We start from the raw sequence: 24194 nt of genomic DNA on the forward strand, positions 1-24194 counted from the left end.
CTGTTTAAAGAGGTTATTTATAAAACACTTTTTATTTGTTTTATTCAAAGGCAGGAAATCCCCTTATTTCCTGGGACTTTCAGCTATGATTTTTATAACAGATGGGCAACACAATGAATTTGGAATAGTGCACGCATAGGATAGAACTATGCTGCCCAATGGGGAATGGCAAAGGATTTAGAAAGCAACAGATCCGAGTTCATATCCCAGCTCTGCAATTTAACAGCTGGGTGACTTTGGATAGGTTACTTAACCCTTTTTGATATTCCATTTCCCGATTTATAAAATGAGAATATTATTTAATAATACCTACTTCACAAGGTTGTTATGAGGAACAAATAAAATAGTGTATTAAATATTTGGTTTGGTGCAATTCCTGCCACCTATTCTGTACTCAATACATGTAATTATTATTATAGATAATTATCATAGCATTAGCTGCCATGCATATAGGTATTTGTCCTACTCTGTACTCTTGACACATTTAGTAGAACTTATTCCCTGCAGCCAGACGAAATGATAAAGTCATACAGCACCTGCACAGACAGAGCCACTGTGATTATATAGGATCTAACTCTCTTATTGGACATGGGAGGAAACTAAGTTGATCTAAATTCATATATCTAATTACAATTTAGTTAAACATACGCTAAACACCAGGCTCTGAAATAGGAACCCAAGATACAAATATGAGTACAACTGAGTCCCTATTCACCTGGAATTCAACATTTTTACAGAGAAGCAGGCAGGTAGAGTCAAATAAGAAATGGACCACCAAAGGCAAGTTCCTACTGCCACTCTAACACCAACGAGGAAGAGTTTATCTTAGCAGTCTGAAAAGCTGCTACAGAGAAGGTGACATTTGCCCTGTTTTCTAAATCCATGTACAGGAGAGAATCTAAGAAGAAAATCAGAGAAGAATATAGATAAATTAACTAATAAAATTATGTATAATTATTTATACAACATTAGTAGCCATTAAAACCCCTACCAGACACCATTACACAAATATTGGATGGCTAAAATAATAAATAAATAAATAAATAAATAAATAAATAAATAAATAAAATAAATAAATAAATAACAACTATTCCAAGTACTGGCAAGATTATTGAACAACTAGATTTTTCATACATTGCTGGTGAGAATGCAAAATGGCATAGCTTATTTTGAAAAATAGTTTATCAATTTCTCATGAAGTTAAACATGTACTTAACAAATGACACAATCCCAATCCTAGGAATTTTCCCCAGTGAAATGAAAAAGTATGTTCATAAAAAAAATCTTTCCTGAACTTTTATACTAAGTTTATTCATAACGTCCAAAAACTGAAAACAACCCAAATATCCTCATTACATCAACAGATAAGCTGTGATACATACTCACAATGGAATACTAGTAAGCAATAAAAATGAATGAACTATTGATACACAAAATAATGTGAATGAATCTGAAATAGAGTATGCTAAGTGAAAGAAGCTAGACACAATACATTGGTAATGTGTGATCCTATTTATATAGCATACTGGAAAAGGCAAAAACACAGGGAGAGAAAACAAATCACTGGTTTCCATGGGGTGGGAGGAGGCATTGATTCTAAATGAACACAATGGAAGACTCAGAAGGGAGAGGGTGGGAGGAGAGTGAGGGATGAAAATTACCTATTGGATATAATGTACAGTATTTAGGTGATGGGTGCACTGAAAACCCAGACTTCTTCACTACAAAATTCATCCACATAACCAAAAGCCACTTGCAAACCTAAAGCTATTGAAATGTTGAAACTTTTAAAAATAATCACCTCCAATGTGCAAGAGTAGTGATGCTAGTAAATGGGATATGCCAAAGAGAAGCCATAAAGTGTTCCCTTTAAGTGAAAAGGTGAAAGTTTTTGACTTAGGAAAAAACAGAGTGTATTTAGGGTTTATTCTAGGTTTCAGGCAACCACTGGGGGTCTTGAGATATATCCCCTATGGTTAAGAGAGGACTATTCTATGTAGCATACATGAATAGAAGGAAATCACCGTGTAATGAAACTGGAAATAGGAGCCAACTCCAAAAAAAAATCATGAGTAATTGACAAAGTCAGCATTGCTTATACAGTAATCTAATGGATATTACAATCATTTGTATTTTTTAATAAGTACTATCTTAAAGAAGGGGAGAAAATATAGAAAGATGGGATGCATTCTGGCAGTCATACAGACCAACTATTGTGAGAATCGTTTCCCTTAAATTTGTGTAATGCGCAACTGCACAACCACTGATAGCAGGGGCATGTGTTGGCAAAACATTTCTTTTGTCATTTTTTTTTTCAAGACAGAGTCTCGCTCTGTTGCCCAGGCTGGAGTTCAGTGGCATGATCTCAGCTTACTGCAACTTATGCCTCCCAGGTTCAAGCCATTCTCCTGCCTCAGCCTCCCTAGCAGCTGGGATTACAGGCGCACCCCCACGCCTGGCTTTTTTTTCTTTTTTTTTAATTTTTAGTAGAGATGGGGTTTTGCCATGTTGGCCAGGCTGGTCTCGAACTCCTGACCTCAAGTGATCCGCCCACCTCAGCCTCCCAAAGTTCTGAGATTACGGGCATGAGCTGCCACATCCGGCCGGCAAAACATTTCTTAATGTTTGCTTCCCTACATATCTGAGAGACATTCTCTAAGGAGAAATGTAAATCCTGAGAGAAACACAGTATCAAAATGCTGAAAATGGGGACTATATAACTTCACTGGTTTTACAGAATCAGGCCACCATAGTCAAACATTTTTTCAGCAATTATCTCATATAGATATATCCAGCTTATCATGTATATATAATACTCCAGAGTTGTATATTAGAATAAGATAATACAAATTTATTTGCACTGAGTAAAATTTCACACCAAATACAAGTCATAATAAGAAGTCAACAAAATAACTCAGATCTATAGGGAAACAGGTGGCAACAATAGAACTGCATGGAACCTGGTAGTCCCATGCTGAGGATAAGCTGGAATCAATGGAGTGACTATAGACAAGTGAAAAGAGTTGTTCCTTGCAAGTGTACAGAAAAGTTTTCATCACATTTACCATTCTTGGAGCATTGGATATTTTAAATGATTTTCTAGCTCCTATAATTTATTTGCCCCAGAATTCCTGTAATGTAAGTAAATATTAGTATCTCAGAAAAAGGAACTCAGAAAGTTTCAATCAAGCAGAAAGTTTAATGCTGAATAAGAACTCCAAATCTTCTGACCATTTCAACACAGTGCCACTCTATTTTGAAATGATGGTTGTTTGACAACTTGTACTTATACTTATTTTCAGAAGGAGGACAACTTGGTTTTTTTTTTTCCTAAGAATACTTCCAGGTAAAGGGCCAGATGGGATTAAAATGAGGGAACAGAGCCAGAAACAGGAAATTAGGTGTCAGCAGAACAAAGGACAAGTAGAGAAAAGTTTAGGAAGTTACTCTGTGCTTCCACTGAGAATCTACACATTGGGGCTTTATCACAACTGAGTCTTTTGAGATTCATCTGTCACTAGACAGTACTAAGCACACTGTCTTTAAAGAAAATCTTTGTTCTAATTCCCTCCTGACAGGAAAAAGCTTCTGGGTTCACTCAACCCTAGCTTTATCCTTTACAAAGGAAAACTATAGAGAGAAGGGTTTGACTCCCACGGGCTTCACCAACTCTTCTTATTTAACTAGCTCTGTCTAACCAGACAACTGCTTAAAACTCCCCCCATTCACTTGCTACAGCCCTCACACAACAAAAAAAGCCTGCTTTAGATGCTTTTATTTTCTTTCCTTTGGGGTTCCTCAAAGTCTAGGTGTCCCAGAGAGGAATCCTTTGTAACTAGGTCGCCTAAGTGATTGATAAAGGGGCCGGAACATTCCAAAGATAGAGTGGCTATTACTTGCTTCCCTCAATCCTACAATAGTGGAGAATACCTGACCCAGATTCTAATAATCAGAAGAAGATAAGACTTTCGATCCAATAATAAGACAAAAAAAAAAAAAGCAGTAATTCTCATATTAAGCGTTATTGTTAAGAGCCTCTAACACACGTTATGTATGAAAGATTGCAAACAGGAGCTTTGGCTTCAAAGGAGGATTGCGTCCACCTTACTTTAGAAAAAAAAAATGAGCATTCATTTAATTTTAAGAAGCTCTAGAAAAGTATATTTACTCTTACAACTCAAAAGCCCCATCAACTTTTTACAGTACCCTACAGTTGAGTCTTCTAATATTTATCTCCAATCTCATGTTTATGCTCCAGATGATAATTCCACATACATTGTAAAACTGCAGAAATTTTCCCAAGGAATATTCCCAAGCTTGGAATTAAAATGATCACTTCTCATTCTAATGACCATACTCTTCCCATCTCATATGTATCAGACAGGATCCTTGGTCACAGGCAGCAGAAAGTGATTCCGGCTAATTTAAATAGAAAAATATTTACTGGAAAGATAATGGGGCACACAGAATCTACAGCAGGCTGGACAATCAGACTTAGGAAATAGATGGAAAGAATGAGAACTTGGTAGCAAAAGAAGCAAGAACAACAACTGCTTTTTAGCAGAGATACCCTGCTGAGCTGTCACTTCAGCAGTCATGGAACACTGATGCTGCTGGGTGCTGCACCCTCACTGGACACCTTGAGAGCTATAAACACATTTTAAATCTGTCTCTCTGTCTCTGTCTCTGTCTCTGTCTCTGTCTCTGTCTCTCTCTCTCTCTCTCTCTCTCTCTCTCTCTCTCTCTCTCTCTCTCTCTGTCTCTCCCTCTCTGCATCACTGGCTCCAGATAAAAATTCCCAGGCTGAAACATCTAATTGGCCAAACCTAGGTCATGTCCTAGTGTCCAGTCTGCTGCTGACTCCTCATACAAACCCTTTCCACAAGTCACTGTTATTAAAGGTGGTGCAAAAGTCGTTGTGGTTTTTTTCATTGAAAGGAGAGGCAAAAACCACAATGACTTTTGCACCAACCTAATACTGCTGGAACATCCTCCCTTAAAAGATTTTCTTAACAAAAAGCTGAAACTCCAAAGGGGAAGAAAAATCCTTTTAAAAAACTATAGCTATGTAACAGGAAGTAGTAACTCAAATATCAAAAGAGATGCAGATGGTATTAAAAACAGAAAAATGAAATCTGGCCATTAGCATGCCTCTGCTCTGCCCTTGGCATTCATTTCAGCTGAAGTTTGCTCAGTTTGGTTGCCCCACAAATTCCTAGGGCACTTATCAGAACCAACAAAGAGGTTCTTCTCTCAAATGCGGTCATTATTTCTTGATTACAGAGAAAGTCGGGTGGCCTAGGAACAGGTGGCTTTCTTCAATCAGCTGAGTTCCTGAGAGATGAGAGGAGAGGCTGGGTTTGCAAGATCTGTTGCTGGCTGGCAGTGGCTCAGTCATTCCAAGACTTCTTGTTCCTTTCTGGAAAGAAGGGAAAATTTCAGAAACTACAAAGCTTCTCTTAGCTTTAATTTGGCCCACAGATCACAACAGCTGTGAAAGTTGAATCTTGTAGCAGGGGTAGGGGGGTAGGGGGGTAGGGGGGTGGGGGGTGGGAATAAATAAGGTCAAGATTTACTGACCTTATTTTGGTTTTGCTTATGTGGTTTTACTAAAGTGTATTGTTATCAGAAGAGGGAAAAGGGAAAAACCACTATGTATGAATATGAAGAGAGTGAAAAAAAAAAAAAAACACATGTTAGTTGTATTTCAAGTTAAAGCAATTAGGCCCACAGTCCCAATTACATATATGCTTCTAGGGGCAGAATGAATGATAGCTACTTGTCTTTGAAATGCTCTAGAATACATTTTAGCTTATAGCTCCAAAAACACCGCTTTTAGTTTTCTTTTTATCTCATGGGCCTGACTAGTAGGAGAAGGGGGCTAAATGTTATATAGGTTAGTGAAACAAACTTACTATTTTTTATTACTATTTTTTAAAGTGACAGATTTTCATTATATGCTACTGATTCTGAAGCAAAATAAAGAGTTTTCCTCCCTGAATTCAACTTATTTCCTTTTATTTATTCCCTGTTGCAAAGATATTTTCTCCCCAATTAATGCAAACATGTCTCTCTTTTCTCTAGAAATTTAAATCAGTCTTTTATTCAAAATAAATGGGCTAGAAGAGAGGAGTTTTGTTCCCAAATGGTTATCAGGTTTTTTATGATTCTGTTATCAATTACCTGGAAGTGTCCACATCACTTTTGATAATCAATAGCAAAAGGAATGTCTATATAAATATTTAGGAGAGCCGTTCTCAGCCCTAGATGTATATGGAAATCACTGGAAAGCTTAAAGTAAATGGGTATCCGGGCCTTATTCCAGGCCTCCCAAATCAGAATCTCTAGACATAGAACCTAAGCATTGCTATTTTGTTTTTCAACTTTCAATTGAATTTCACAGGAAAATCGGCTGCAAATTTCTTCTCACAGGGAGTTGCCACTTCTTTGTGGTTGAGGATCAACACTTATACAAAAGGATTTCCATCAGGACCCGAACTAAACTTTTACTGACTCTCACCTTTGGAGGAATGGACTCCACCAACATAGTGTGTAAGTACCCGTGGAATATAACAGCAGCAATAACAATAAAAATCACTTTGCCAAACTCCACATCTCTAGCTCTCTTTCTCCCTAATTAGTCTTTTTGACCCACAAATGGCCCCTTAAACTTGTAACTTCAGTATCTTAGACTCTCAGAGATCCTGGCTCTCACTACATTGCTTGCTATAAATTATATTATCCATCAGAGAATACAGGAATCCCAAGGCATATGCCCTTGCCAATTTCTGGAAACATTTTCAAAGTACAGTACTTTTGAGATTCTAAGGGTAAGTTCCCCACTGGTATTCACTTGATGGGCAGAGAAATCTCAGTTAAAAGAAGAACAGAGCGGGTTGACACTGAGCCCAGCTGGGGCCCAACTCCAACAGCAGAGAGCAATGACTCTCCAGTCTGACAGTCTGATTCAGTACATCTGAGGTGAAACCTACAGGTCGGCATTTTTTAATAGGAACCTCAGAATATTCTGCAACAGATGGCCTGCAGACCACCCAGAGAAACATGGTCATAGACTGTTATACGAAAACCTTTCAGAAAAACCAGGAGTGTTTAGGTAGAGAAAGCTAAACTGTGTTCAAATATTTAAAGGGCTTTCCTGTTTGGGGGAAAAAAAAGTAAATAGATTTTTTTAAAACCCTCTTTTTTAAGACCCAAAGAAGAAGAAAAATGGAAACTGGGTTAAAATTGCAGGAAAAAAATAGACTTGGCTTCAAATTTGGAGGATAATTTTCCAGCAGTCAGACTGGACAGCATTATAAAGCAGTAGTTCTAAATTCATCCTAGAATGATTGCCACTTAGCATAGATAAGATCGATGGGATTCAAGCATGTGGTGAATAGATGGTTCAATTTGTTATGTCCATGGACACACAGAATCGGAACACAGATTCATTCAGAATAATGAACCCCACCATAGGTCTCTATCTTTATCTCTACAGCAGGATGAAAAACATGTAATTGAACATTTATGCATCATATTTGACTAACTCAATTTCCTAAACCTCCCCATTAAACCTTTAATACCTTGTATTTACTAATTCTGAAGCTAGCAACTCACAGATTTATACTCTAGCACCTAAGTCAGTTGGATATATGGATGGGTAGATAGATTAGATAGATAGATAGACAGATAGATAGATAATAAATATGTATGAAATTAGAAAGTGAGAGAAATGGAAAGATACAGGTAAATATAAATGCAGATATAGATACAAGAAAGAAAGAAAGATTTATTTCTGGCAAAGATGGATAAAGCATACTCCACTTCAATCATCTCTTTCACTGAAGGTAGCTATAAAACAATGTACCTAGAAAGAATGTGGATGAAGCAGATGACTCTGAAAAGAAAACAGGGGCAGGTGAAAGATTTATATGATATGAAGAGAAACTACTAAAGAAAATGCAGTACATATACACCCTGGAATACTATGCAGCCATAACAAAGAATGGGATCATGTCCTTTGCAGGGACATGGATGGAGCTGGAGGTCATTATCCTTAGCAAACTATTTCAGGAACAGAAAACCAAATACTGCATGTTCTCACTTATAAATGGAAGCCAAATGATGAGAACAAATGGACAGATAAAGGGGAACAACACGCATTGGGACCTATCAGAGGATGGAGAATGGGAGGAGGGAGAGGATCAGGAAAAATAACTAATGGGTACTAGCCTTAATACCCGGGTGATGAAATAATCTGTACAAAAACCTCCGTCACACAAGTTTACCTCTGTAACAAATCTGCACTTGTACACCTGAACTTAAAAGTTAAGAAAAGAGAAAAGAATAAAGCAAATAGGGGCAGATGGATTGAATCAGAAGACCAGAAGTCAAGAACCATCAAAAACTACAGTGAATTCACCAAGTTTTTTCCTCTCTGGAATTCCATTGCCTGAACTCAAGATAGCCTGAGGACCAGAAGGAATCACTGACACAGACAGAAATTCAGGAAAATCACTCTGGTTCTGGCTCAAGGAAAGCTAAAAGGACCTCCTAATGCTCAGAGAAAGTGTGGAAATCCATGTTTGTTTTGTTTTTTTGCTTTGTTTTGTTTTCTTTGCTCTGTTTTCTGCTGCCTCAGCCATCACAGAATCTTAGAGCAACGGTGTTACTTCCCCTATCCAGTTCCCACTGCCCGCACTTGTTTCTGACGTGGCTACAGTCAAGTACAGCGTGAAGCAGAGCGAAACAGGATGCTTTAGATTTCTGGCCAGATGACTGAAAAAAGGACCCTAAGGAAACCACAAAGTACAAAGATTTCAAAGAGGTAAGAGCTTCAGAAAACAGCTCCTTTTAGTTGTACATGAACTCCTGTACTAACCCGGAGCTGTGTGTGCACGGACGTAAACCAGAATAGAACGCATAGACTTTGAGAACTGAACTAGGGGATAGACCACTGCCCAAGTCCTGGACTGGCTGCATGCAGGACTTGGAGGACAGATTGGAATCACACTGCAAAGACCTTGAAAGCCAAATTGGCCAAAGAAGCCTGGTCATAACTTATGACCTGACCCAATTAGGTTACTTGCTATTAAAGCAAAAATATTCACATTCTTTGTAGAATTTCAACAAAACCCAGAGACTCTATCCTGGCCAACATGGTGAAACCCCACCTCTACTAAACATACAAAAATTAGCTGGGTGTGGTGGCGCATGTCTGTAGTCCCAGTTACTTGGGAGGCTGAAGCAGGAGAATCGCTTGAACCCGGGAGGTGGAGGTTGCAGTGAACCGAGATCACACCACTGCACTCCAGCCTGGGCTACAAAGCAATACTCCATCTAAAAAAAAGAAAAAAAAAAAAAACCCAGAGACTCGAAACCCAAGTTTCGAGTGGGTCCCCACTTAGATGTCACAGATGTTGGAATTATCTCATAGAAATTTTAAAGTGGTTTTAACACTTCTCCAATAAAAAAGGATGACAGAAACATACTTCCAACAAATGAAAAGACAGAAAAATCTCAGCAAAGAAACAGAAGACAAAGAAGATACAAATGGAAATTTTAGAACTGAAAAGTACACTGTGAGAAATAAAAATTTCATAGGGTGGTATTAATAATAAAGTGGAGATGGCAGAGGAAAGAGTCAGTAAACGTGACAATTGATAAGTAGATACAATTCAATCTGTACAACCGAGAAAAACCGCATAAAGAAAACAACTAATGAACATCACACACTTGCAGAGCAATACCAAAAGGTTGAAGATTTATATTGTTAGAGTGTCAGAAGGGGCGGGGAAAAAAAGAGTGAGGCTGAGAAAATATTTGAAGGAATCATGGCTGAAAACACCCTAATTTGGTGAAAAGTGTCTACAGAAGATTGTGCCTCCAACCTGGGCCAAGCAACAGGAGGAGCAGAGAGAGAAAACAAGTGATGGGAATTAGCCCCATCTTCTTGGAATTGCAGCTGCTGGGAGGGCGCAGAAAGGCTCTCCTTGCTTGGAGTGAGTTTGTCTCTTCTGGGTTTCCGTACTATAATTGCCAGGGCTGCCATGGGATAGCCTGGGCTAGAATGTCCAATCTTTTGGCTTCCCTGGGCCACATTAAAAGTAGAATTATCCTGAGCCACACATAAAATACACTAACACTAATGATAGCCTATGAGCTAGGGGGGAAAAAAGCCCCCCCACCAAAAAAAAATTCCATAATGTTTTAAGAAAGTTTACAAATTTGTGTTGGGTCACATTCAAAGACATCCTTGGCCGTATGCAGTCCATAGGCCACAGGTTGGACAAGGTTGGCCAAGGGCCTGGCACAGGAAAGGGAGGGTGGGGGCTGGACATCTCTCTCAGGGGTGATAGGGTCCCCTTTTATGGCTCCTCCTGGAATTTTCTGTCTCTATAGGAGTACTCACTTCCAAGTTTCTGGTTGTGTTAAATCCAAGACAAGGGATGTCAGAGGGGAAAAAAGAAAAATTTCACTGCTGGTTTGGGTTTGATGAGTTTGGAATTCTGAACTCCAATCCTCTTGCTAGTATTTACAGTTCACAAATAGCTGGTCCATGCATTCTCCCCAGGGTTTCTAGTTGGTTTCAATACGAGAGAGGAGGAATGCTTACTCCCTGTTACCCAGAACCAACCAAGGTTAAGAAAAAATTTTGGAATAATTACTAAATATTACAGAATGTTGCTTGTTGAATCTCTGAATACTATTGTCATAGACGAATGCTAAATAAGTTACATTTGGTTTTCTGTTTATAGGTTATTCAAAGGAATCTTATTTCTTTAGTTATATTCCTAGTCACTGTTTCCCATAATGCTGCCTATGTGTAGAACTAGAAAGATATTTTATGTCCAAAAGAATCATCATTTAGAAAGTTAAAGCATTTTTCTCTAAACATATAAACTTTCCAAATTTCATCATGATATTGGGCTATCAATGCCACTGATTGCCAACAAATAATTAAAAGTTGGCTATATTTTGGGAAAACATACACAGTCTTACTTAACATGTTGTTTTATGTTTTCTTTATTATATTCATTCTGCAAATATTGAGTGTTTATTTGCCAAGTTCTAGCCTTGACAGTCTGGTAGTGAATACATTGGGTAAAGTCCTGTGTTCATCCTATTAAGACATTTGAACAGAATATTCTAGGCATTCTGATAAGCATAACTATTCTATATTATTGCTTTTAATATGGAAATGTTTTTCCTTAAATATTCTCTAAGTTGACTTTGTCTCTGGTGATCTTTACAAAAGGATGGGAACCTAGACAAATATATACTTCACATGGGGAAGTTTGGGCTATTGCAAACTTCATTTTCAACTAAGTGACATTAAACATACCAACGTGGTTTAGGTATGAATATCCCTGCTCATTGAGCATAACACTCACTGTGAAATTCTTGCTTAGAAATACTTTGCAAATTTCCTAAATTTGGGATATGTCAGCTTTAGAAAAGAAATAAAAGCCACGTGTTGAATGTGCTCTCATGGCTGACATTAGTAATTATTATACCTTTTATTTTCTTAAAGCAACTTTTTAATTTTAAGAGATTAAATGGCTTGATTAAAAATTAAATGGCTTGATTAGTTTATTGGATGTCACAACATCTCATGGCTGAAAAAGCTAAATTGTTAAAGAAAAATTAGTTTTGTTCATCCATTTATATATCATTTTTTGGGTCCAGTAGCAAGAGAAGGGCACTTGATACATATTAGTTCAAAAACTTGGGCAGTTTTATTGTTATTTTGTACTTTATTTTGTGATAGAGGTCATCATAATTATAAGTTAGACATTAGGTTTCTTTTCATTATTCCATTTTTTCTTTCTCTTTCATCCTTCATTCCCACCCTCCATTCTTTCCCTCCATCATATACCCTTTCTAATCTTCTACTTTAGCACCCCTGTTCAATAAACAGCTTCTCAAAATGTTCTCACCTGGTACTGAGAATGTGACCGTGTCATCACTTCTCAAATACATCCAGGGGCAGTTTACAGAAAATTTTAACAGAGACTAAGGCAATTCTGTCATTATTCACATGTGGGGTGTGCATATATACATCTATATGGTCCAAGAATGTGAATAACCTTCATTTGGTAGAAACACATTCAACTAATTAAAGCTGGTGGAAACTGTAATAATTTCCCTAAGTTCCATAAATCATATACCCTCCGAGTTTGTTTTGAGGCATTTTTCTCTAGCATTGGTTAAATAGTTATCATTTTTAACATTTGCATTCCTCCCAATCTCCAAGGGAGGATAGTACTATTGTAATTATACTACATTCTTCTGAGGTTCCATAATGAGCTATTATTTTGCTAATGGAATATTCAAGTAGTCTGTAGTAATTTATCAAATAGTCCCAAGTCCCATTTTCTCAGTGTGAGTCTTTTTGTTCACAGGTAAATTGATGTGTGGGGGGTTATCAAGTCTTTTTTGTAATTCAAATTATCCATTCCACCTCCCTTCACACACACAAAAATGCTATCTTAGAAGAGTTTTTAGAAATGTTTAGAATTAAAATTGTACAGACACCGTGCAAGTAGTAATTTCTGCATTTCAAATTTATTTTATGATGTTTTTGCATTTTGATGCCTAATTTTGAAAATGCTCCTACATTGAAGGTGGGGGGAGGCAAAGATGTAATTCAACTTCTTTCACAGTGTAGTCAATTCTTTTGTCAGTTCAAACTACTAGTAGGAGAGCACTATACTAAATTAGAGATTCAGGAACAGGAAATCATCTCAAGCTCTCCTATTTTCCTTCACTTAAAAAAAATCAGAATTTAAACCGGGTAAAGTTCTTATTGACCACTTTTTGGAACAGAACACTTTTAAAGTTATAATGGGGTGTGCATATACCAGTGAGTTTATTAGAGCCCTTGAGCAGAAAACTATGCAAATTGACTCAGGTTGGGAGAAGGGCTTTTGAACTACAGAAAGAAAATGAAACAAAAGCAAACTATCTGTAAATTTTTTTTTTTTTTTTGAGACGGAGTTTCGCTCTGTCACCCAGGCTGTAGTGCAGTGATTCAATCCCTGCTCACTGCAAGCTCCGCCTCACGGGTTCAAGCAGTTCTCATGCCTCAGCCTCCCGAGTAGCTAGGATTACAGGCACCTGCCATCACACCCAGCTAATTTTTGTACTTTTAATAGAGATGGGGTTTCATCATGCTGGTCAGGCTGGTCTGGAACTCCTGACCTCAAGTGATCCACCCGCCTCGGCCTCCCAAAGTGCTGGGATTACAGGTATGAGCCACCACGCCTGGCCTACCTGTAAAATTAACAAAGGACAGACTGGAGAGTTCTAGTCCCTGGTAGAATTGTGAACTGACTTGTGCTAGATTCAGCTTCCTCAACTTAACCTTTAAGTTTACTTTATAATATTGTCATTACAGGAAAACATCTTTGAGAAACTAACCAAAGCAACCAACAGAAGACCTTGAGAAGATCGAAAATTGTAATTGCTGGGTGTGGAAAGTATAGGAATTCGCATTTTCCTATGGAAGTACTCCACAGATGGCCTTGATAAGATAAAGCAGAGAAGAGCCTTTTCAATTTTGCACTTGCCTTTCCCCTACATAGTCTTTGGACAATTACTCCTTCCCATTTACCCAAAAATCTGTTACAGCAGCTTAGATCGCTTGTGTAGTGTCTCTGAAGTAATATTTAGGTAGCAGAAAGGCCCTCTTTGGGTGACAAATTTTTAAAAATAAGAGAAGACTGACCAGCTGCCCTTGGGCATTGACCCTTCCTCCTCCTTTCCCTCCAAATACCCATTCACTGATAAATAATAATCTCAGGAAACTGCCCTCCCCCACCACCACCCCTACTGCTGTATTACCATTAAACATGAGACATGAATTACTGACCAGATGAACCTCTTGGAGGACTGACTGTTACAGCCTGGAATCCACACAGGTTCTGCAGTGCCTGGGACTCTGACTCTCTGCCTAGGGGCTTATCCTTGTCTCTATTTTTAACCTCGCCGAAATTCATATAAATTGCAGCCTGGCTTTTGGCCCTTACCCAAAACACATTTTCAGAAATGCAGACATCTTTTCTATTCAGAGATCCTGCTGAAACAGAGTAGCTGATAGACCAGGGGAGCATGAACTCACTCACCAAAATAACTAGATGCAAAGGCTATAATTACCAAAAGAAAAAGCACCAACTGGACAACTATCTTAAGTGTAAATACTAGAACTGACAGATTAAGAATTATAAGTAGAATAATAAATATAGTTATGAAGATATTAGCAAGTTTAACCATATAAAAGAAAAACAATGAATTATTAAGTTCCACATGGGAATATTATACATAAAAATTTACGTATATTTCACATAATTAAAGATTAAAGATCTTGGATTTAGAAAGATCATCGAATGTCAAATATTATTGATAATAAAAAATTCACACTTAGACTATAAGTAAACTTAAATTATCAAAAACAGAAATATTTGAATACTGCTAAATAGAAAGCAAAGAAAATAACAAATACCCCAGTTGAATATAATTTTAGAAGAAATCAAATTAGAAAAGTACAATGCCAGAAAATGATGGAAGAGATATAAGTGAAATGATCAACTATGTGGCAACATATTTGATCATAGTTTGGCAAAGACTGAGAATGAGGTGGGTGGAGGGAAAGAGAAGGAAAGGGGAAAAAATTTAGAGCAAATGGAGAAGTATATTTACAATAGCCAGAACTAAAATTCAACATGATTCAATTTGATAAGGTAGGGAACATGAGGAATGAGAGTGAATTAAGTTATTTGTCTCATCAAGAAAAATGTCCTCTTGGGAAAATTATATTACTTATGTTGTTAGCAGGAACATATATAAAATTCTTAAATGCATACACATATATGTGTGTATGTGTATGTTTACATATATAAGTTTAAGAATTGATTACAAGAAAATAATCATGATTATGGGTCTTTGGAGAAAGACACCTGCCATAATGAGAAAAAATGCCATCAATAAATTTTTAGCAGCGAACGAATCACTCTCAAATAGAAAGCACAGGTAGGGAAAAAGGAAAAACAAAATGTGAAATTTACATGAAAAATACTTACCAATATAACCGTTGTTAACTACAAAAGTTGATTAAACATATGAGTTAAAAGGTGGAGACTCTAATGATGCATTTTTTAAATTCAACAGTAAGTTGTCTAAAGAAAAAAACGTAAGATATATTAGGCAAATATAAACCAAAAGAGAAGTGACATAGTAATCTTATGATATGAAAAATATAATTTAATGCCAGGAAGAATCTTATCTGCCGGTAAAAGAAACATTAGGACAAAAAGGTATATTTATCATAATTCATGTCTCACATAGATATTGTCTATGGCTGCTTTCTATGCCACTACACTGGCAGAGTTGAGTACTTACTAAAGTACTTACTATCTTGCATTTTACAGAAAAAGTTTAGCAACTCCTAACATATACAACTGAGTCTTAGGAGGAAAGAAAGAGGAAATGAAATGAGCAAAACTAATATTTGAAGAGAGTCAGAATAACACAAATGATAATAGGCAGGGATATTAAAACAGTTAGGTTGGTGCAAAAGTAATTGTGGTTTTTTTTGCCATTGAAAGTAATGGTGGCTGGGCAGGGTGGCCCATGCTTGTAATCCCAGCATTTTGGTAGGCCGAGGCAGGCGGATCACGAGGTCAGGAGTCAAGACCAGCCTGGCCCACATGGTGAAACTCTGTCTCTACTAAAAATACAAAAATCAGCTGGGTATGGTGGCAGGTGCCTGTAATCCCCACTACTCAGGAGACTGAGACAGGAGATTTGCTTGAACCTGGGAGGCAGAGGTGATAGTGAGCCGAGATCGTGCCATTGCACTCCAGCCTGGGTGACAGAGCTAGACGCCATCTCAAAAAAAAAAAAAAAAAAAAAAAAAGAAAAGAAAAAAAGAAAAGAAAAAAGAGAAAAAGAAAGTCATGCCAAAAACTGAAATTACTTTGGTACCAACCTTAATATCCTATCTGTATTCTATATATTCAAATATCCAGAGGAAAACTAAAACTTGTTAAGTAGAAACACAAGATATAAAAAGACCTACATTGAGCTTGTACCAATAAAACCTATAATATCTGAGATTAAAAAATTCACTGAGTGGGATTCATGGCTGATTAGACATTGTGGAAGAAGATGTATCAATGGAAACCATCTGAAATTTAAAAATATAAAAGATAAAGACTTTTAAAAATTGAACAGAGCATCAGTGAGCTCTGGAACAAAAAAACATATTAAATATATATATATATATAATTATATATATGTATATGATTGGAGTTCCTGAAACACAAGAAATCAGGATATACACAGAATATTTGAAGAAATAATGGGCACTATTTTTTCAAATTTGCTGAAAATCACAGATCTCCTGATTCAAGAAACTCAACAAACCTCAAGAGCAAGTGCCAGGAAAAAGAAAACACACAAAACTTTAGCAAGTCACATCTCATTCAAATTACTTAAAGTTGACGATAAAGAAAAAAACATTATAACATCAGCCAGGGGCAGTAGGCAGGGGTGTGGAGATACACATATATATTTTTAAAAATTTAAGTATTTTAGCAGAATTCAAATAATGCAAACTACACTAAAAAAAAAAAAAGCAAGTAACAAGCTGAAATTATTTACCTATTGAAAATATCTTTAGAAAACAAAGATTAAATGAAGGCTTTTCAAACATAAATATCTGAAACCAATGAAGAACTTTAGGAATGATACCTATGTAGCACATATAAAGCTTTCTTTAAAAATTATTTAAATATTCTTCAAAGATAATCTACTGTAAAAAAATGAGTAACAATGTATATTATGAGTTATAACAGATATCAAAGCAAAATATTTGATTACATTGCATAAAGGCTGGGAGGGAAGAAACGGAAATATAATTTTTAAGTGTCTTATAGTACACATTAATTTATATACCATCACTTGAAGATTGATAAGTTAAAGATGTGTACTTTAAACACTAAAGTAGACACTAAAATAACACAATGATCAGTTATTACTAATTGTCCAACTAAAGAAATAGTATGGAATCATAAAAAATAATCCAAAAGAAGGCAGAAAAGGTAAAAAAGGAACAAAAAAAGAGACTAATGAAAAATAAATGGCAAAATAATAGATTTATACCCAACCATGCCAATAATCACACCAAATATAAATAGACTAAATCCCAATTAAAAGGCAAAGATCATATGATTATATTTTTTTAAAGCAAGATACACTCCCTAGAAGAAACCCATTATATAAATATAGAGAAATAGATAAGTTAGAAGCAAAAGGATGGGAAAGGATGTGCCATGCTAACACTAATCAAAGGGTGGCTCTATTAATATCACATAAATATTTGGTAAATACATGTTTAGGGTCATTATGTCTTTTTGATGAATTGATCCCTTTATCATTTTAAGATGACCCTTTTTATTCCTGGACTTTGTATATTATTTTTCTACTTTGTGCAATATTATTGAACTTTTGTGTAACATCAATGCATAATACTTACACTAGAATTATTCCCTACAAAGAGAAGAGATGAAGGAGGCTGTAAAAATCAAAGGAAATAAATTTAAAAATTCAAAATTATCATGAAACTAAGCAATGTAAACAAAAAATTGCAGGCATTACAATGTTTATATAATTTGTAATATTTCACTATGACAAATGAGAGACGTAAAAATTATGACCTTGTTGACACGTTCAACTTTCAGTGCAAATAATTCCTAGTTGTAGAATAATTTAAAAAATCAGTTTAATATAGGTTATATTGGAAACAACTTGATTGTGGCATAATAATTTATTTATTAAAGGACAGTAATGTATTAATTTCAGATTTATTAACTTGGAGGATTTATATCTCTAATGCTATGCCTCTGTACACAAGGAAAGCAATAAGCCACAGAATAATGACATGCATATTGTAAATTGGGGATCAGCAAACTTTCTATGTGAAGGACCAGAAAGTAAATATTTTCAGTGCCACGGGCAATATGCTCTCTGTCACGAACACACAACTCTACCATAGATAATACATCATTTATTGATGTATTGTCCAATAAAACTTTATTTACAAAACAGGAAATAGGCAGTATTTGGCTCACAACTCTAGTTTTCAGGCTTTTCTTATGGAGCATTAACTTTACTCCTAAATTAGGCAGAGTAAACAACTGCCACTATATCATTTCTGCTTTTCTAATATAACTTCATCCCAAATTTTACTTTTAAAATGTTTTTTGACTTTTGATATGTGTCCTTCATATGTAATTTGATATTATGGACCTATTTGAGACTCTGCATTTTAACATTGCTTATGTTTTCTGGTTTTCCATTTTCTATGTCTTTTGCATTATCACTGTCTTTCCCATTAAGGATAATGTCTCCTTTTACGAGAAATTTGGAAGCTGATTTGGATATCACACATTCTGAGCTAATTTGACTGTTGGTCAATTTTAAAATCAAAATGCTTTAAATTTCTCCAATTTAAAAATGTTTATAAATTTATTTTCCATATAAATTCATATTTATTTGTTTTCCTTAATGTATACATGTTTAACATATATAATTTACAAGCATTATTTTGACTTCTTTCCATAATTTATAATTTTTGTCATTATTACCCATGTTTTTCACCAGCAGCTTTATCTTATTGCTTTTTCATTTTGAATTATTTATTGTGTTTGATTGATTTGTCAGCCATAGTATACATTGTGGTTTTTATTTTTAACAAAGGATGGATATATAAAATGTATACTCAGTTTAAACATATGGAAATATATTTTTCTTTTACATAGGAACAGAAACTTGACTAGAAACGGAGCTCTTATATTTAGGTTATAACCTTGTTCTTTATAAACTATGGACAAGGTATTGCTTACAGACCATATTGTGTGTTGATCTGTTTTGCTTGGCCTGCAGAGCACTAACTGAAAATGTGAATTGGTTGATGACTTTAAACAAATCTGAAGATTTCACATAAAAATCCCTACTTGTAGGCTTTGCTCACAAGGTAGAGCAGTTGGCAGCACTGGAGCATTCTCACATAGCAATTCAGAATTAGAATTGAGTCGCAACTTCTGCCCTTAAGTTGGACCTGCAATCTCCAATTTGCCATAGTACTTACCTGCCCTACCTCATTATTTTGCATTGCCTATCTGACTTGTGACGGCAATTGAGATTGTGAGATCTGACGTTGTTCAATGAGGTTCTAGAATTTTGTAAATTCAAAAAAATGTGGAACAATTCTGGCTTTTGTTGTTTGGTTTGGTGTTGTGACTTTTAAAAATTATTGTTAATGCTTTGCCTGGATGGAATTAAAGAACTTTCTTTAAAAGTTGAAACTAAAAATACATGAAAAAGTAAACAAAATTTTACAAACCTCTGTCTGTTTTTTTCTATTTATTGGACTGGTTTTTCTTTTCATTTATTTATTTGGTTTTTCTTCTGAAAAACTGAAGTATTTAGTATAGAAACTTTGGCTTCTATTATAATTTGTTTATGACTTTAAATTCCTTATTAAGCCACCAGTTAAGATATGTTGAAGATTTTTCTCTGCCCTCCATATCTATCATCTTTTCTCAAATTGTTTTCATTTTCTTACTTATTTCTTCTGTGTTCTATGAGAATCACTCAAGTTTTTATTCATTATTAATAGTTCAATCTTTGTAAAGTTGATATAGGTCTTTATTATTTATAATATTGATTTTAATTATGTGATTACATTTTGGGTTTTGAATAACTTAACAATAATTAATATTTATTGAGCACTTAACTATATGCCAAACACCATTCACTTTGAATGCATTATCTCAATGAATATTTACCAGAAATCCTATGAAGAATGTGCTATTATTACGCTTTCTAAAGTGAAGATAATAAGGCTTTCAGAGACTAAGGAAATTTTCCAAAATAAAAGAGTTGGAAAATAGTGGAACTGTAATATGTAATAAGACAATTTTTAATGCAAATCCTGTGCTCATATCCACTAAGTTACACAGAGACCTTTCTTTTCCTCTGACATATTTAGCTTGCCTCTCATTCAAGTTACTTTTGTTTTTTACATTAGTTATTATCTTTCTTTCTAATTTAATAATTGCAAAATGTATATAATATGAAATTTACCATCTTAACTCTTTTAAGTGACAGTTCAGTAGTGTTAAATACAAACTGCTGTGTAACCAATCCCCAAAACTCTTCTCATTTTGCAAACTTGAAACTCTGTACTCATTAAACAATTCTCTCTTCCTTCCTTTTCTCGGCCTCTAGAAATTATCATGCTACTTTCTGTCCTTCCAATTCAAATGTCAGTGTGTAATTTTAATAAATTTACCATTATTGGCTTATTGTGTAGAAGCCTTGTTTCCTTACATTTTTTACAGCAAGAAACAAATACAGTAATTTATAAGCTTTTAAAATTACAAATGATTTCAAAAAATATCCTTCTGCTCCTTCTCTAGTTCTAGTGTCTGTGTTTTGTGTTATACAATCACTTCATACAGTACTTACTTGTTTTGAAAAGAGATTGCCTCATCCTTGAAACAAATGGATTATTCTGTTTTAGTATTACTCAGTTTTATCTGAATCTAGTTAGAATCATCCTTTCAAATCTTAAGATATAGGAGGTATCACTGTTCACACCAGTCAACTTTCTGGTACCGTGTTGTCTTTAATTTAGTATCTGTTGGTCTGAGAAACAATCTCATGGTGTTATGACTAGATTACCTTGTCTAGACACAAGGGAAGAATCTTATTCTGTCTAGTCTGAAGTTCTCTGTATTTCTTGCATTGCAGAAAACTCCCAAATAGTGAAGAAAATCTAAAATATTACTCACATTCATTTTGACCTCATTAGCATTTCATTCCTGAGGAATATTGGGGTGGAGAGATGCATTAGAGCTTGAAGCAGGGCCAAGGGGTGGAACAGTGTATTTGGATTAAATAGAGTGGAGCTTTTACAAAGCAGAAAGGTGGGTTTGTGCCTCTATGAGTCTGTATAGATGGAAATCCCCTACCTCATTAACCCATGTGCCTTTCTCACTCTGCCTCCAGGCTAAGTTTTCCTTAGTTGACTCTCCAACTTTTGCATGACACATTTTTGACCCACATTTCTAGTTTCCACTGTTGAAACTGCATCTCTTTCCCTATTTTCGTGAGCATTATAATGGAAAAATTGCAGAGGCTGAGTCAGACACTGCTGATCACCAACAATGTAGCCAGAATATCCTCTTTCATATTTAAAGAAGAGGATGCTGGTAATAGCTTTCCCCCTCAACCCCACATGCTCCAGTCTGACCTAAAACTCAGTGTAGGCTACCAGTCCTTTTTAAACTGCACACATAGACAAAGTATCTTTTGCCGATAACTGCAGCTGGTCTTCGGAGAGCCAGTTCCTGTTTCCTACTACCATTGTCTTTACCATTGTCTTTTCTTAGAAGTATCTTGGCAGGAGAAAGTATACGTAAATTGTGCAAATTGCCTACATTATATTGAGATGCTATTTGCAAGGATTTCTTTCTCAAGTATATTCATTTTTTAACATCTTTAAATCAAATTTAATTCTGATATGGTAACTTTAAATTATGGAATTATTTTTTATGATCAGGGTTGAATGACTTTCAACTTTTCAAATTCTGTTTCATGTCCATAATACATGTTAGTATAATGAATGGCCTTTGTGGAAGTCACAATAGCTAAATTATAAAATCTGTCAAAAATCCATTTTACCATGGTCTAGTTTTTTACTATTTGATACAGGGAGGAAAGAACAAGAAGACATAGGGAAGCATCGAGTGTGAAATTTAGGCAGAAGTCATGGGCTAAAGCTTGAAATTAAAATCTCAACTACAGCTTAACTGAAGAAAACAAAAACAATCTGCACCTAGAATGGGAGTGTGGGGAGTGTGTGTGTGTGTGTGTGTGTGTGTGTTCACTATGGCACATGGACATTCTATGAATTAACTCATTGGCTATGACTGCTGTATTTCTTATGGAAAGAATGGATGACTTGTTAGCATGATCTCATCCATCCTCCGGGAGCTGGAGGTTGTTTATGTGTAGAGGGAATTAACAATAATAATTCTGAAGAGAGGAAGTGTTTTGGAATGTCTAGAGTCAGCTGCCTAGATTCTATTTTTGGACCCATCAATTTTTTGTTAGGAGGCTTTAGACAGGTCATATTTTCTTAGGACCACTGTTTCTGTATCTGTTTGACTGGCATATGAATAGTTTCCATTTTATTACTTCATGGATATTTTGTGAGTTTTAATAACTTTAGGTAACATAACCTGCAAAATGGCTTTGAAGTCTTTGGAGAACCTCCAGAACAAAGGAGGAAGTGTTACTTCTCTGGAGAGAATGTAATATTTTTTCATAGCAAGTGTTGTGTGGTCTTTTTTTTAAATGAAAATTCTCAAGATTGCCAAGTATATTCTATAAACTTTCTCTTCAGAATTGCCACTTTGCAGCTTTTCACCAGGACATTACCTCAGGATTAGATATGTTGTTTGACACATTTTCTTATTATTTTTCAAAAGAGAAAAATCACAGCAAATTTAGGAGTCACTAGGTGACAGAAATTTCAGAACTGTTTTTGGAGCAACAGTTGTTCTTCATATTAAAGATGCATTTGTTGAGAATGATGGTGCACATGTACCCTAGAACATAAAGTATAATAAAAATTTTAAAAAATGCATTTGTGAGGACAAGTCCATTCCTCCTGGAGGGATGCCCTGGGCAGGTAAGTGTGTAGAAGCAGATCATAACATTGTTTATCTGATTGGGACCAGAGAGACAGCACATTGGTGTTTGAGATTCAGCTCTAGAGAAAATGACTAAACAAACGGGTTTGCAAGAATCTCGAGACCAAGTAAGTACATTCATCTCTGCCAATTAATAAGGAAAACTTAAATCTTCAGCACACTTCACAGTCTAAAACAGCACATTCACGTATGTAGTTTCACAAAAACTGTGCAGAACAACGTATTGTTTCAAGATGAGAAAAATGAAAATTGGAGTTATTAATACTAATAGATTTGTCCAAGGTTGCACAGCTAGAGAACTAGTACTCTAAGCCCAATATTTTGATTTTTTACCTGGTGATTGATGCTGTACTCTTGATTGTATACAAAGGAGGGAAAGGGGAACTCTTACACATTTCATCCTTCCTAACTGCTTTCCTGCAAACTTTGATTCTCTACTTATTGCCAGTTGAGAGTCACTGACATAGTGAGCCATCATTACTGAGGAATGGGTTTCCTTGAGATGTGTGAGGGCAGAAAACAGCTTGGCAATCACAGAATATAACTTTTTGGGGAGTGTTTTTCTTTGCTTTTTATGTAAATGATGACACTATATCATGAACATGAAATACATTTCTTCATTTTCTCAAGCAATTACTTTATAGTATACTCAGAAACTTGTGACCTTGTTTATCCTTACTCAGAATAGAAGTTTGGCTGCTGTTTTTATGCCCTGATAATAGCACTAGCCACCTCCACTCCCGCTATCTACAACTAACATTTCCCAGGCCTAATTCCCTTCACCGCTAGTGCTCTAGGTTTTTTTACTAATGTACATTCTAACTGAAAACACATGACACTGGAGAGATTAAAACCCCTCCAATACATAACCGACGAAACATTTCATAACCTGACTTTTCTCTGGACTATATTCCAATGAGATTTTCATGTGGTGCAGATGTTGAGCTTCACATTGGCATCTATGTTTTGGCATAAACTTGGAGAGAGAAATAAAACGAGCTTGTTTTCTTGGGAAAATCTCATATCAGCCCTCGGAGAAAGGAACGGGGAACTGTTTCAAGAAAGACATACCTTAATTTTGTTGCAAATCCTTTTCTGCCTTCCAGCCTTCAATATCAATATGTCACACTAAATTATTTCATTAAGTACTTCATCTCCTTTGTAACCTGCTTGTCTTTGAGGACAAACTTTAGAGCAGCCATGTACACATCTGCAATATTTTGACACAAAGGACACCTGCTGACTCTTAACTGGAAAGCGATGTGCATTTTTTTTCCTCTTCCCTTCATAAATATATATTGCAATTGCCACTGTTATTAAAAAAATTATCCTTTGGTCCTTAGTGATCTACCAAGCTCTACTCTCCCTTCATTCTTAAGCTGACCTTGCTCTCTCAAAAAGACAAGAAGA

The 24194-nt window shown here is 35.7% G+C and overlaps 1 long non-coding RNA gene across 1 annotated transcript; it reads right to left on the reverse strand.

Moving 5' to 3' along the window:
* Nucleotides 1-1072: 1072 nt before the first annotated feature.
* On the reverse strand, nt 1073-17581 carry LOC102132526 (uncharacterized). Its single transcript, XR_001490415.3, has 3 exons — nt 17537-17581; nt 15081-15176; nt 1073-5419 (listed from the first exon to the last, which is right to left on the reverse strand). It is a non-coding gene; the product is annotated as an uncharacterized lncRNA (long non-coding RNA).
* Between the last annotated feature and the right edge of the window lie 6613 nt (nt 17582-24194).

Source organism: Macaca fascicularis, chromosome 4, assembly GCF_037993035.2.
Source record: "Macaca fascicularis isolate 582-1 chromosome 4, T2T-MFA8v1.1".
Taxonomy (NCBI): Eukaryota; Metazoa; Chordata; class Mammalia; order Primates; family Cercopithecidae; genus Macaca; species Macaca fascicularis.